Source organism: Lithobates pipiens, unplaced genomic scaffold (assembly GCF_037356315.1).
Source record: "Lithobates pipiens isolate NorthernLeopardFrog02 unplaced genomic scaffold, aLitPip1_a1.2 Scaffold_18, whole genome shotgun sequence".
NCBI classification, from domain to species: domain Eukaryota; kingdom Metazoa; phylum Chordata; class Amphibia; order Anura; family Ranidae; genus Lithobates; species Lithobates pipiens.
In genome coordinates this window covers 555780867-555793385 of record NW_027507758.1, presented here as the reverse complement: position 1 = coordinate 555793385, position 12519 = coordinate 555780867, and positions in this window count along the sequence as shown.

Genomic DNA, 12519 nt, shown 5'->3' with positions numbered 1-12519 from the left:
AAAACACCCCAATGTGTATTCTATGAGGCATGGGCTGCAAATAGGTACTCTGTTACTCCGACGGGCTGGTGACAGGTACTCGGGTACTCCGACGGGCTGGTGACAGCTATTCAGGTCCTCCGGGCTGGTGACAGGTACTCGGGTCCTCCGACGGGCTGGTGACAGGTACTCGGGTCCTCCAATGGGCTGGTGACAGGTACTCGGGTCCTCCGACGGGCTGGTGACAGGTACTCGTGTACTCCCACGGGCTGGTGACAGGTACTCGGGTACTCCCACGGGCTGGTGACAGGTACTCGGGTACTCCCACGGGCTGGTGACAGGTACTCGGGTACTCCCACGGGCTGGTGACGGGTACTCCCACGGGCTGGTGACAGGTACTCGGGTACTCCCACGGGCTGGTGACAGGTACTTGGGGTACTCAGATGAACTGTGGCAGGTAGTCGGGTACTCAGATAAACTGTGACAGGTACTCGGGTACTCAGATGGGCTGGGACAGGTACTCGGGTACTCAGATGGGCTGGGACAGGTACTCGGGTACTCAGATGGCTACCAGAATATGTAATAGAGGAAGCGTAAAGCCAAATTGAACATTTTGATGCACAAAGCAAGGTCCATAAAGACACAGATGAGCGAGTTTCGGGGAGAGGAACTTGTCTGGACTGCAGAGAGTCCTGACCTTAACCTGATAGAACACCTTTGGGATGAGTTAGAGTGCAGACTGTGAGCTAAGCCTTTTTGTCCAACATTGGTGCCTGACCTCACAAATGCGATCTGGAAGAATGGTCAAACATTCCCATAGACACACTCTTCAACCTTGTGGACAGCCTTTCCAGAAGAGTTATAGCTGCAAAGGGTGGGCCAACTCAATATTGAACCCATGGCCTAAGACTGGGATGCTATTAACCACTTCCTTACTGGGCACTTAAACCCCTCTCCTGCCCAGACCAATTTTCAGCTTTCAGCGCTGATGCACTTTGAATGACAATTGCGCGGCCATATAACACTTTACCCAAATTAAATTTTTATCATGTTTTCCCCACAAATAGAGCTTTCTTTTGGTGGTATTTAATTGCAGCTCGGAGTTTTATTTTTTGCTAAACAAACAGAAAAAGATGGAAAATAAAAAATCATGTTTAATAGTTTGTTATAAAGTTTTGCAAACAGGTCATTTTTCTCCTTCATTGAAATGCGCTGATGAGGCGGCACTGGTGGGCACTGATAGGCTGCACTGATAGGCTGCACTGGTGGGCACTGATAGGCACAGTTAAGGCAGCACTAATAGGCACAGATAAGGCAGTAATGATGGGCACAGATAAGGCGGCACTAATGGGCAAAGATGGGCACAGATAAGATGGCACGGATGGGTGGCACTAAGGGGCACTGATAGGTACCACTGATAGATGGGACTGACGAGCACTGATAGGTGGCTCTGATAGGTGGCACTGATGGGCACTGGTAGATGACACTGATGGGCACGGATATGTGGCACTGGGGTGCAGCACTGTTGAGGCAGATTGTGGGCACTGATAGGTGGCACTTTGGCCACTGATGGGTGGCACTCTGGGAACTGATGGGTGGCACTGATGGTGGGCGCTTTTTTATTAGGTGGCACTGGCAGGGGGCAGGTGGGCACTGATAAGCTGGCCGTGATCGGGACTGATGTCCCGATCACGGCCGCCGGTGATCGGCTTTTTTTTTTCTCCTCACGCTGTCAGCGCGAGGAGGAAAAATAGCCGATTACCGGCTCTGTTGTGTCACATGATCAGCTGTCATTGGCTGACAGCTGATCACGTGGTAAGGGGTCGGGATCGACCCCTTGCTTCAATCCGTGATCAGGCGAGTCTCATAGACTCGCTGATCACAGAGTGCGCTGCGAGCGCCCCTCGGGGTGCGCAGGCTGCTCGTGCCCCTCAGGGGGCGCGCAGGCCGCTCGTGCACAGGACGACGTCAATAGACGTAATCCCGGCAAAGCAGGTCCGCGTTGTAGCCGTCATTCGGCTATAGCACGGAACCCTAGTGGTTAAACTTCATGTGCATGTAAAGGCAGGCATACCAATACTTTTGGTAATATAGTGTATAATATACAGTGGGTATAGAAAAGAATCACCTCCTTTAAAAAGGCCAATTTCTCTTACGTTCACCGACTGACACAGCTCCTTTCTAGTTCTGCCCAAGGGACTGTCCCTTAGGTAACAACCCCTCAGCCTGCTACTGCAGCCTGCTACTGCAACCCTGCGGGTCCATTGGTCCGTGGATTTTTTTTGCGAAGTTTTGCTTTTTGCACAAGATTAAAGATCCTGTAATCTGCTATCAATGGCCGGCTGGGTGACAGGCTGGATACCCTTATCCTTGTAGTCTCCCCAGCCTGGCCAGCGAGCGTGTGTAGACCAGAGCTCCGCGCTGGGTCAGCCACGACATGCCCCCAGCTCCAGGGGCGGCCGGTTGGCGTAATGCCCCGGGGCACACATATGACCGGGCTACTGATGTCTGCATGTGTGCCAGGCCAGCAGCCACCCCGTACTGCTCGGAGAGTGGGTCTGTGGTGGAATGTCTCCCGGCTCTAAAGGACTGGTAAGTACAGCCTTCCTGCCTCGGTGGGGCTTAGCGGCTGGGCATTCCCTGGAAGGTCATTTCAGGGGTCCTTTTTCTCCCTCTCTTCTCTCCCTGTCCCCATCTTCCCTCCCCCCTTCCCTGTGGGGGATGCTGCATGGGTTGCTGAGCAGAGTGTGTACCATAGACAGGGGCTCCCTGGGAGGGGCTCTCACCTAGGGAAGGACTGCGCTGGATAGCTGTGCCCTGGATGTGTGTAGGTCTCTCCCCTAAGGTGTCTGGAGGCTGTGTCTACTGATTGCTGTAGCGCTGTTTTACCGCCATTTCTCTGCCTGCTTTTTCACTGTTCTTCATTGCATACAGTGCTTGGTGGACATTTTTGGTGTGACCAGGGAGCAGCATGCTCTGTCTCCATTTTCCTGTAGTCTGGCGGCCATTTTCCCTGTGATTATGTGCCTTATACTGGACGCTCGGTGGCCATTTTGTTGAAGTCTGAACATGTTTTTCAGCTTCAGCGCTATTCAGAAGAGCTCAGCACAACGCGGTTTGGTCTCTTAGGCGCACCTAGCTGGACAGTGCAGAACTCGGTCAGGGTGTTTAGTCCTGCGGGAGGAGCCCCTCAGCCAGCAGCTGTTAGGAGGGTGGGACCATCACTGTCCTAAGTCCCAAACAGGTAGCAGACAGGGTAGGGTCAGCATGGCTTCAGAAACTGGTGTTTCTTCCCCCCAAAATACAGACAATTGCAACCGGTTTGCCTGCAGACAGTGCAGTGCCTCTGGACGCTTTGTCGGCGGTCCTTAATTCATTCGTTGCCAAGATGGAGGCGGTGCATGGGCGCAAAGGTGTTAAGAAATGCCCCATCCTTCAGGGAGAGCTCTGATGCAGACTTGGGCCCTGTCCTTCGTTTCAGACGACGCTGACCAGAACCGTTCAGACAGTGAGGATGATTCCCCGTCTGGGTCCGTGCGCGACAAGGTGCTTGTTGGAGCACTTATCACAGCTGTGTGTGATACCCTGAAGATTCAGGAGCCAGCAGATCCCTCTGCTGATGTAGTGGTCCCTTTTGGGTATGGTAAGCCAGCCCATTCACCTAAGGCAGGGCTCGACAAAACCCGGGCGCCAGGTCGCATTTGCGACTAGATTTAGCGACCTGGCGCCTGGGGCAGCACAGCCGGGGGTATCCTGTCACCGTGGACCCCCCCGGCGTGATCGCGTCGGGCCGCGGCGCCGGTGGCCGGTAATTGAGCCCCCGGCTTTGAGGCCTTCTGCGATCCTATGGTTCCTTCTGGAATCTGGCGCCCTCTTGTGGTGGCCGTTGGAATGACAACCAGCAATGCTAATGAGGCTGGCAGGCAGGGGAAGCTCATCTCCTTGCCTTTACTTAGAACTCCTAAACATGATATATATTTTTTATTCCAACACCCTAGAGAATAAAATGGTGGTCGTTTTAATACTGTCTGTCACACCGTATTTGCACAGCGGACTTACAAGCGCACTTTTTTGGGGATTAATAATTTATTTAATAAAAAAATAAGACAACAGTAAAGTTAGCCCAACTTTTTTTTTATATTGTGAAAGATAATGTTACGCTGAGTAAATCGATACCCAACATGTCACGCTTCAAAATTGCGCCCGCTCATGGAATGGCGACAAACTTTTACCCTTTAAAATCTCCATAGGCGACGTTTAAAAAATTCTACAGGTTGAACGTTTTAAGTTACAGAGGAGGTCATGGGCTAGAATTATTGCTCTCACTCTTCCGATCGCAGCGATACCTCACATGTGTGGTTTGAACACTGCTTTGATATGCGTTCGCTTCTGCACGCAAGCTTGGCGGGACAGGGCGCGTTTAAAAAAAATTTTTTCTTATTTTAACTTTTATTTTTTTCACTGTTCTTTTAAAAAAAAAATGTGTGTCACTTTTATGCCTATTACAAGAAATGTAAAAATCCCTTGTAATAGAAAAAAAAGCATGACCGGTCCTCTTATATATGAGATCTGGGGGTCAGAGAGACCTCACATCTCATATTTACACTAAAATGCAATTTAAAAAAAATTTGTCATTTGAAAAAAAATAAAATAAATAAAATGTCCCTCTAAGAGCTATGGGCAATGACTTGGAGACAGGTGGGGGGCTGGGGGCGCTATCTTCCCCTCACTCGTCTCCATTTCAGGCCAGGGACTGGTCCAGATCGCCGTCACGAACCTGGCTCCTAACTTTTTTAGCTGGCTCCTAGATTCCAAGCAAATTTGTCAACCCCTGACCTAAGGTGTTCCCGTATCTGACTTATTTTGACAAGTTCATTTACAAGGAATGGGGTCGCCCGCAACTGACCTTTTCTGTGCCCAAATACATGGCGGAGAGCCTTCTTAAAAAGTGGTCGGCTCCTCCAGTTGTAGACCCCCCAGTATCCAGGTTAAACAAAGTAACCATGATCCCAGTAGAGGGGACTCCTGCATTTAAGGATCCCAAGGACAGGAAGGCCGAGGCAGTGGCTCGTTCCTTGTTTACGGTTGTGGGGTCAGCCATGCGACCAGTACTGGCATCCGCACTTGTGTCGCAGACACTGAGTGGGCAAAACTGTTGCACCGCAAATTGGTAGAACAGGCTTCTCCTGTCTGCATGGAGCTAGCAGACCAACTAGTGCAAGGCCTTAAGTACGTTTGTGACGCGACCCTGGATACCCTCCCTCTGTTATCCAGGGCTTCAGTGTCAGCAGTGGTGCTGAGGCACCTGATTTGGCTAAAATGCTGGTCTGCTGACCAGTCATCCAAAAAAGCGCTGATGGATCTTCCCTTCCTTGGCAACCGGCTCTTTGGAGCCTTTTTGGATGACATTATTAAGAATGCCACAGGTGATAAGAGTACTCGACTCCCACAGGCCAGGAAGGCTAAGGAGCCACGCCGTAGGCAAGGGCCCTTTTTTTCCCACTCACAAACGGCTTTTTCATCTGCCCGGAGCTTTGGCTAAACATCCCCAGCCCGAAAGGACGGCCACGGAAGGACAGAAACGTCCCTGGCACCGCAAGCCTGCAAACAAAAGTGCTACCGCATGAAGGTTTGTCCCCACCCATGACTCGGGCGGGGGGTTGCCTTCGGGAGTTTTCAGCCCGGGGTCCTCTCGACTGTCTGACCAATGGGTCTGCGATCTGATTTCCTACGACTACAAGCTAGAGTTCCTCTCTTGGTCGCAAAACAGATTCTTCCGCTCCAGATTACCTGTTCTCCTGGCTCACCGGGAGGCCCTCTTGGGGGCAGTAAGGGACCTGCTGAATCGTGGGGTGAACGTTTCCAGGGGTTCTACTCAAACCTGTTTGTAGTTCCCAAGAAGGAAGGGGTACATCCAGTCTTGAATCTAAAAGCCCTCAATCACTTTGTGAAAGTGCAGAGAATGGAATCAGTTCGCTCAGTAGTCACTGCACTCCATCAAGGGGACTCCCTGGCGTCCTTAGACATCCAGGATGCGTACCTGTACATACCCACATGCCTCCGGCATCAAAAGTTTCTGCGATTGCATTCAGGGAAGCCCACTGCCAGTTTCTGTCTCTCCCTTTTGGTTTGGTATCAGCCCCCCGAGTCTTTACCAAGGTATTGGCTCCTGTGTTGGCCTTGCTACAGCAATGCGGGATCGCAATCATGGGTTACCTATACGATCTCCTCCTGAGAGCTTCTTCCGCCTCAGTTAGAAGAGGATGTGGCAATCACCATGCAGACCCTGCAAGAATTTGGGTGGCTGTTGAACCTAAAAAATGTCGGTGATAGTACCAACTCAGCGTTTGGAGTACCTAGGCTTGCTGCTGGACTCCAGGAAGACAAGCTGCAGACTCTCTAAGAGCCGCGGTAAAACTGCTGATGAACCGCAAGTGGTCATCGCTGCGCTTCTGCATGTGAGTCCTGGGACTCATGGTGGCCTCCTTCGAGGCAGTACCATATGCCCAGTTCCACACCAGTCTCCTGCAGAAGGAGATCTTGAAAAAGTGGGAACAAATCTCCGTTGTCCCTGAATCGACAGATCCAGGTGAGCCAGTTAGTCAGGGATTCCCCGATCTTGTGGCTGAGGTCCCCGGTGCTTCAGTTCGGGAAGTCGTTACTACCTCTGAAATGGACAGTGATCGCAACGGACGCCAGCCTATTCAGCTGGGGTGGAGTAATGAGAGTTCAGTCGACTCAGGACCTTCAGTCAACGGAGGAATCCAAGTTGCCGATCAATCTGCTCGAACTGAGAGCGATCAGGCTATGCCTCTCCACATGGTCAATGAGACTGCACGGGCATCCGATCAGGTTCCAGTCAGACAACGCCACTGCTGTGGCATACGTCGATCACCAAGGAGGAACAAGAAGCTCGTCCGCCACACGGGAGGTCGCTTACATACGGTACTTTGGTGGGCAGAGCGACATGTACCGGCCCTGTTGGCCATTTACATCCCAGGTGTGGAGAACTGACAGGCAGACTATCTAAGTCGTCGGTTTCTGGACCCAGGAGATTGGGCGTTGCATCAGGAGGTGTTCAGGCTACTGTGCCTGCGGTGGGGCACACCAGACGTGGATCCTCTGACCTCCCGTCTCAATTGGAAAGTGCAGAGAATCGTGTCCAGCACAAGAGATCTGTGGGCAGACGCGTCAGACGTGCTGGTGGCTCCGTGGGATCAGTACCAGCTGATCTATGCCTTTCCTCCAATGAAACGGTTACCACATCTGCTTCGCAGAGTGGAAGCCGAGGGGATCCCAGTAATACTGGTAGCCCCAGATTGGCCTCAGCGTTCTTGGTACGCAGACCTAGTGCGCCTGGTGGCGGACGCTCCCTGTCGACTGCTGTTGCAAGAGGACCTTCTGTCTCAAGGTCCGATTCTCCATCCTGCTTTACCATCTCTCTTTTTTTTTTATTTTTTATTAATCTTTATTAAATTTTCACAATATACAGACAACATTTTAACATAGCGTTGCCAACAATCCAATGCATGTTCCTTCCATTCAATAGTCTGAGTTTTAAGGTTTGAGGAAGGGGGGAGACATGAATATACATCCATACATCAAATATAAATAACAATATAAAAACAATATCTAAACAATACCATAACCCCCATTATCCCTCCTCAACTATTTTTTCACTTCCTACATTTTCCCTATTAATTTAACCCCCCCCCCCCTCCTTCCCTCCCTTTCTATCGCTACCACCCCCCCTCCCCTCCCCTCCTGTGTGTATATTTGTGCTTTTACCCTTCAGTGTGTTTCTCGCCTTATCTGTTCACCAATTCCTTTATAACCTATTTCTTAGAATAATTCCAATACCTTTAAACCTCTCTACCCTACTCCCTCCCACCTCCCATCCCCCCCCCTTATCCTCCTCCTTTTATTATTATGGTTTAAACTCGGGTATGCATCTCCTCTATCCAATCTCGCCAATTTCTATTAAACTCTTTTAGGTTATTTCGTTTTGCATATACTGCTCTCTCCTTACATAGATATTCGTTTACAGCGCTCACCCAATCCTCTACTGTGGGGGCTAGGTTTGATTGCCATCTCCTAGCAATCATCCTTCTGGCTTGAAATAGGCATCTTAGAATTACAATAGTTACTCCCTTTCTCTCTGCTTTCTCGTTTCTATATCCTAAGATACACACTGTGGCATTTAATTCTATCACAGTCCCAAAGACACTACTTAGTGTCTCTACTACTCCTTCCCAGTATCTAAATAGTTTGGGACATTTCCAAAGCATATGTATTAAGTTTCCTGTCCCCCCACACCTGGGACAACAGTCGTCTGCTCTTTTACCAAATCTAAATAATCTCTGGGGAGTATAGTATGCTCTATTAATTACCATCAGGTGGGAAATCTTATGGGGGGGAGAAACCGAGACCTTTGGGCATGCCTCTAGGATCTTTTTCCACTGTACCTGTGTTATATTACCCATGTCTAGCTCCCATTTCCCCTTCTCGACCCTCCCTTTCCTCTCACGGTTAATCTGTTCACCCAACTGGGCGTAGAATTTAGATATTAATCCTTTAGTGGGTCCTGCTTGTGCCACTAGATGTAACAAAGGCAGTTCTTCCCATATTAATAATAAGTTTCCAAACTGGGTCTTTAAAGCATGCCTCACTTGTATATAAGCATAAAATGAGTTTTGTGGTATCTTGAATTCTTTTTGCAGTTCCTCAAAGGATTTGATACCCCTGCATCCATATAGATGATTCAACCTTTCAATACCGCATTTTTCCCCATTCTAACATTTTTCCAACCCGCCATATTTCTAGTAGCTTCCTATTGTTCCAGAGAGGCGTATACTTTATTTCCCTATATCCCATTTTTTTTTTAACTATATCCCATAGCTTCAACATCATTTTTACTGTAGGGCATCTACACTGGAATGAGTCCGCTTCCAAGGTCTCAATCAGCTTTCTATGTGGGGAGCCTGTTAAAACTAATCTCCCATTTGGGGTTCCTCCATCCACCTCTTCAATCCCCCCTAGCTGTTGTAATTGGGACGACCAAAAATAGCACTCTGGATAGGGGACTGCGAATCCTCCTTCCTCTACCGGTAGCTGGAGCATCCGCAATCTCAATCTGGCCTGTCCTCCCTTCCATATTAATTCCCTAAACAACATCTCGATCTTATTAAACCAACTTCTATTGATCCATATTGGGGTATTATGCAATATATATAAAAGTTGGGGCATCCAGATCATTTTTATCAGATTACATCTACCAGCCACCGAGAGAGGCATTCGCTTCTATATAGCAATTTTTTGTTTAAACTTAACTAATAATGGGACTAAATTATAATTTATAAATTGCTTAGGATCCTTTGTCAGAGTTACTCCCAGATATTTCAACTTATCCACTGTTGACATTTGGGGGACTCCCAGGGCCGTTTGCTGACCAGTTGGGTCCATAGGAAGACATTCCGACTTTTCCCAATTAATCTCCAGCCCTGTAAAACCTCCAAACTCCTGCACCAGTCCTATTGCTTTTGACAATGAGTGCCTCATATCCCCCAGGAATAACAGGATATCATCTGCATAGAGTAAAATTTTTTCCTCCCCAGTTTTTCTCAAAAAACCAACTATCTCCCGATTTGCTCTGATTGCACAGGCTAAGGGCTCTATAGCCAGCGCGAAGAGTAGGGGCGACAATGGGCACCCCTGCCTCGTCCCTCTCCCCAACTCTATTTTATCGGAGAACTCGTTATTAATTTTTAGTCTCGCACTGGGTTTATCGTATAACATCCTAATCCAACCAATAAAGGAAGGACCCAGGCCAAATTTCTCCAATACTTTCCATATATATCCCCATTCTACGCTATCAAATGCTTTCATTACATCTAATGCCACAACTGCTCCCGGAGTGTCATTATCCGTTGGGATCTGTAGATTCAAGAAGGCTCTTCTAATATTTATGCTAGTTGACCTGTTGGCTATGAACCCTGTTTGGTCCATATGCACTAATCTTGCTATAACTCGATTAAGCCTAATCGCTAATACCTTGGCCAGTATCTTTGTATCAGTGCACAGGAGAGAGATTGGTCTATATGCTGCTACATCTAATGAGTCCTTTCCTTCTTTATACAACAAAATTATAACTGCCTCCATCATTGATGGTGGCAATTTACCCTCCCCATTTGCTCCTCTTAACGTCTCCAGAAGTTCAGGAAGCAGTATCTCGCCAAAATTTTTATGTACTTCGATCGGTAGCCCATCCGGCCCAGGCGATTTCTGATTTGGCATGCTCGCAACTGCTTCCTGAAGTTCCTTCAAAGTTATTGGGGCTTCCAATTCTTCTCTTTCTTCTTGTTTCAAACAAGGTACCTCTAGGTGGCCTAAAATGTTTCCATCTGCTCATCCATCCCCACTTTCTGTGCAGTATATAGTTTTTTATAGTATCCTACAAATACTTGACATATACTCCCAGTTTCCGTTGTAACCTCTCCCTCAATTGTCCTAATCGCCGGGATTGAAGAAGGGCCCAAGTTAATCTTCACCAGTTGTGCCAACATTTTTCCCATACTTTCCCCTTCCGCAAAGGAGGCTTGCCGTTGGAACATATGTTGTAACTCCGCTTTCTTCAGGGTTATTAGCCTAAGTTCTTGTTTATCTAGCCAGATTTTTTCTTTTCCCTGGATGGGGTCACTAATATAATCTCTTTCAGCCTCTAACACTTCTCTCCCTATTCTTACCTCCTGCTCACTTGACTTTCTATTTATTTTTGCTATTGATTGAATCAGGAGTCCCCTCAGGAATGCTTTCAGAGTGTCCCATAAAATCCCTGATGTTACTGTACCCCGGTTATTTTTTAAAAATTCTTTTAGTTCCCACTGGATTCTCTCAGGGCATCCTTTTTTTTTTTTTTTTTTTTTAACAAAAATCAAGTTTATTGAGCATAGAAATAAGAATAACAGCACACATATGCATAAACCCTAGTGCAACAAGCACCAATATATACATACAATAATACAATAAACATCCTAAGTCTGACATATAAGAGCGAAACATCCTGACTGCCGCACATGTGGGCAACCCATGCAGGTGTGTTCAGGGACAGATACCCCAAGAGGCCAGGGCATCAAGAATGACTGAGGGGAAGGTCGAACTCTGCTACTGTGTAGTAGTTGCAGTTCAGCTGGGGCAGCTATCTGTGCTCCCCATCCATCTATCCCATACTTTTCCAAATTTCTCTGGGCACCCTCGGTTGGCATATATTACTTTTTTGAACGGTAAGACACTGTTCACGGCCCTCTTCCACTGCTGGATCGTAGGGGAAGCAGGCCTAAGCCACAAGGAGGCTATCTGCATCCGAGCAGTGAAGAGGACCTCATGTAAAAATGTCCTAAAGTATTTATCCTCCTCAGGAAGAGGAAGAAGGCCAAGGATACACTGCCGAGGGCATAATGTGAGGGGGGAGCCCATATGATCATGCAGGAACTTGACTATTTGCTCCCAGAAGCCCTGGACAGGCGGACAGGCCCAAATGAGGTGGTAAAAAGGGCAAGTGGGATCAGAATCTGGCTTGAATCTAGACAGGCGGCCAGGGGTAATATATGCGCGATGGAGCATGTAGAGATGCGTGAGCCTATCAGATAGCTTAGGAGACACCACTCTAGATACGTTCAGAATATCACTCCACTGGTCATCCTCCATAGCCCCCACATCCTCCTCCCAACGTGCCTTCAGCCTGTAAGCTCTAGCCGTAGCCTGGGGGGTAATGAGAAGCTGGTAAAAACAAGAGATCAATTTCCTCGGGTCGTCTCCAAACACCAGATCCGCCAAGGCTGTGGATCCCAGTGGTGGAGAGGAGGACCCGAATTGGGACTGGGCCGCGTGACGGACCTGCAAGTAGCGGAACAACATATGGTTCGGAAGGTCGTACTCCTCCTTAAGCAGCTGAAAAGTTTTAACGCCCCCAGCCCCGCACAGCTGGGACAAATATACTATCCCTCTACATATCCACAGCTTGTAGTCCGGCACCTTCAGCATCTTGGGTAAAGAGGGGTTCTCCCAGAGGGGCGTGTGGGCATGCAGAATGGGAGCTGCTGTCAATTTCTGGGCCCCACTCCAAATTCTACTATGGTGCAGAAGCATTAGTTGCCCCGTATCCGATCGGGAAAGCCCACAATGACTACAAAATAGGACCTGAAAGGGGTGCGCAACCACATCCGTGGCTGCCGTACATACCAAAGTAGAGTATCGAAGCCTGTCATAAGTATTAATATAGAAGAGGTGGGAGAGCTGGGAAGCCATATAATATGCTGCCAGGTCCGGTAGTGCCACCCCACCCAAGTGGACAGGACATTTGAGAGTCTGCCAAGCCAACTTATGCCTGGAGGACCCCCAAATAAAGGAGTTTAATATAGACTCCATGTCGCGAAAAATACGAGCTGGGATAGACACCGGGGAATGCCAGAAGATATAAAGCAACTTGGGAAGAAGTATCATCTTCACAAGTCCCAACCGTCCCATGACCCCAAGAGGCAATCT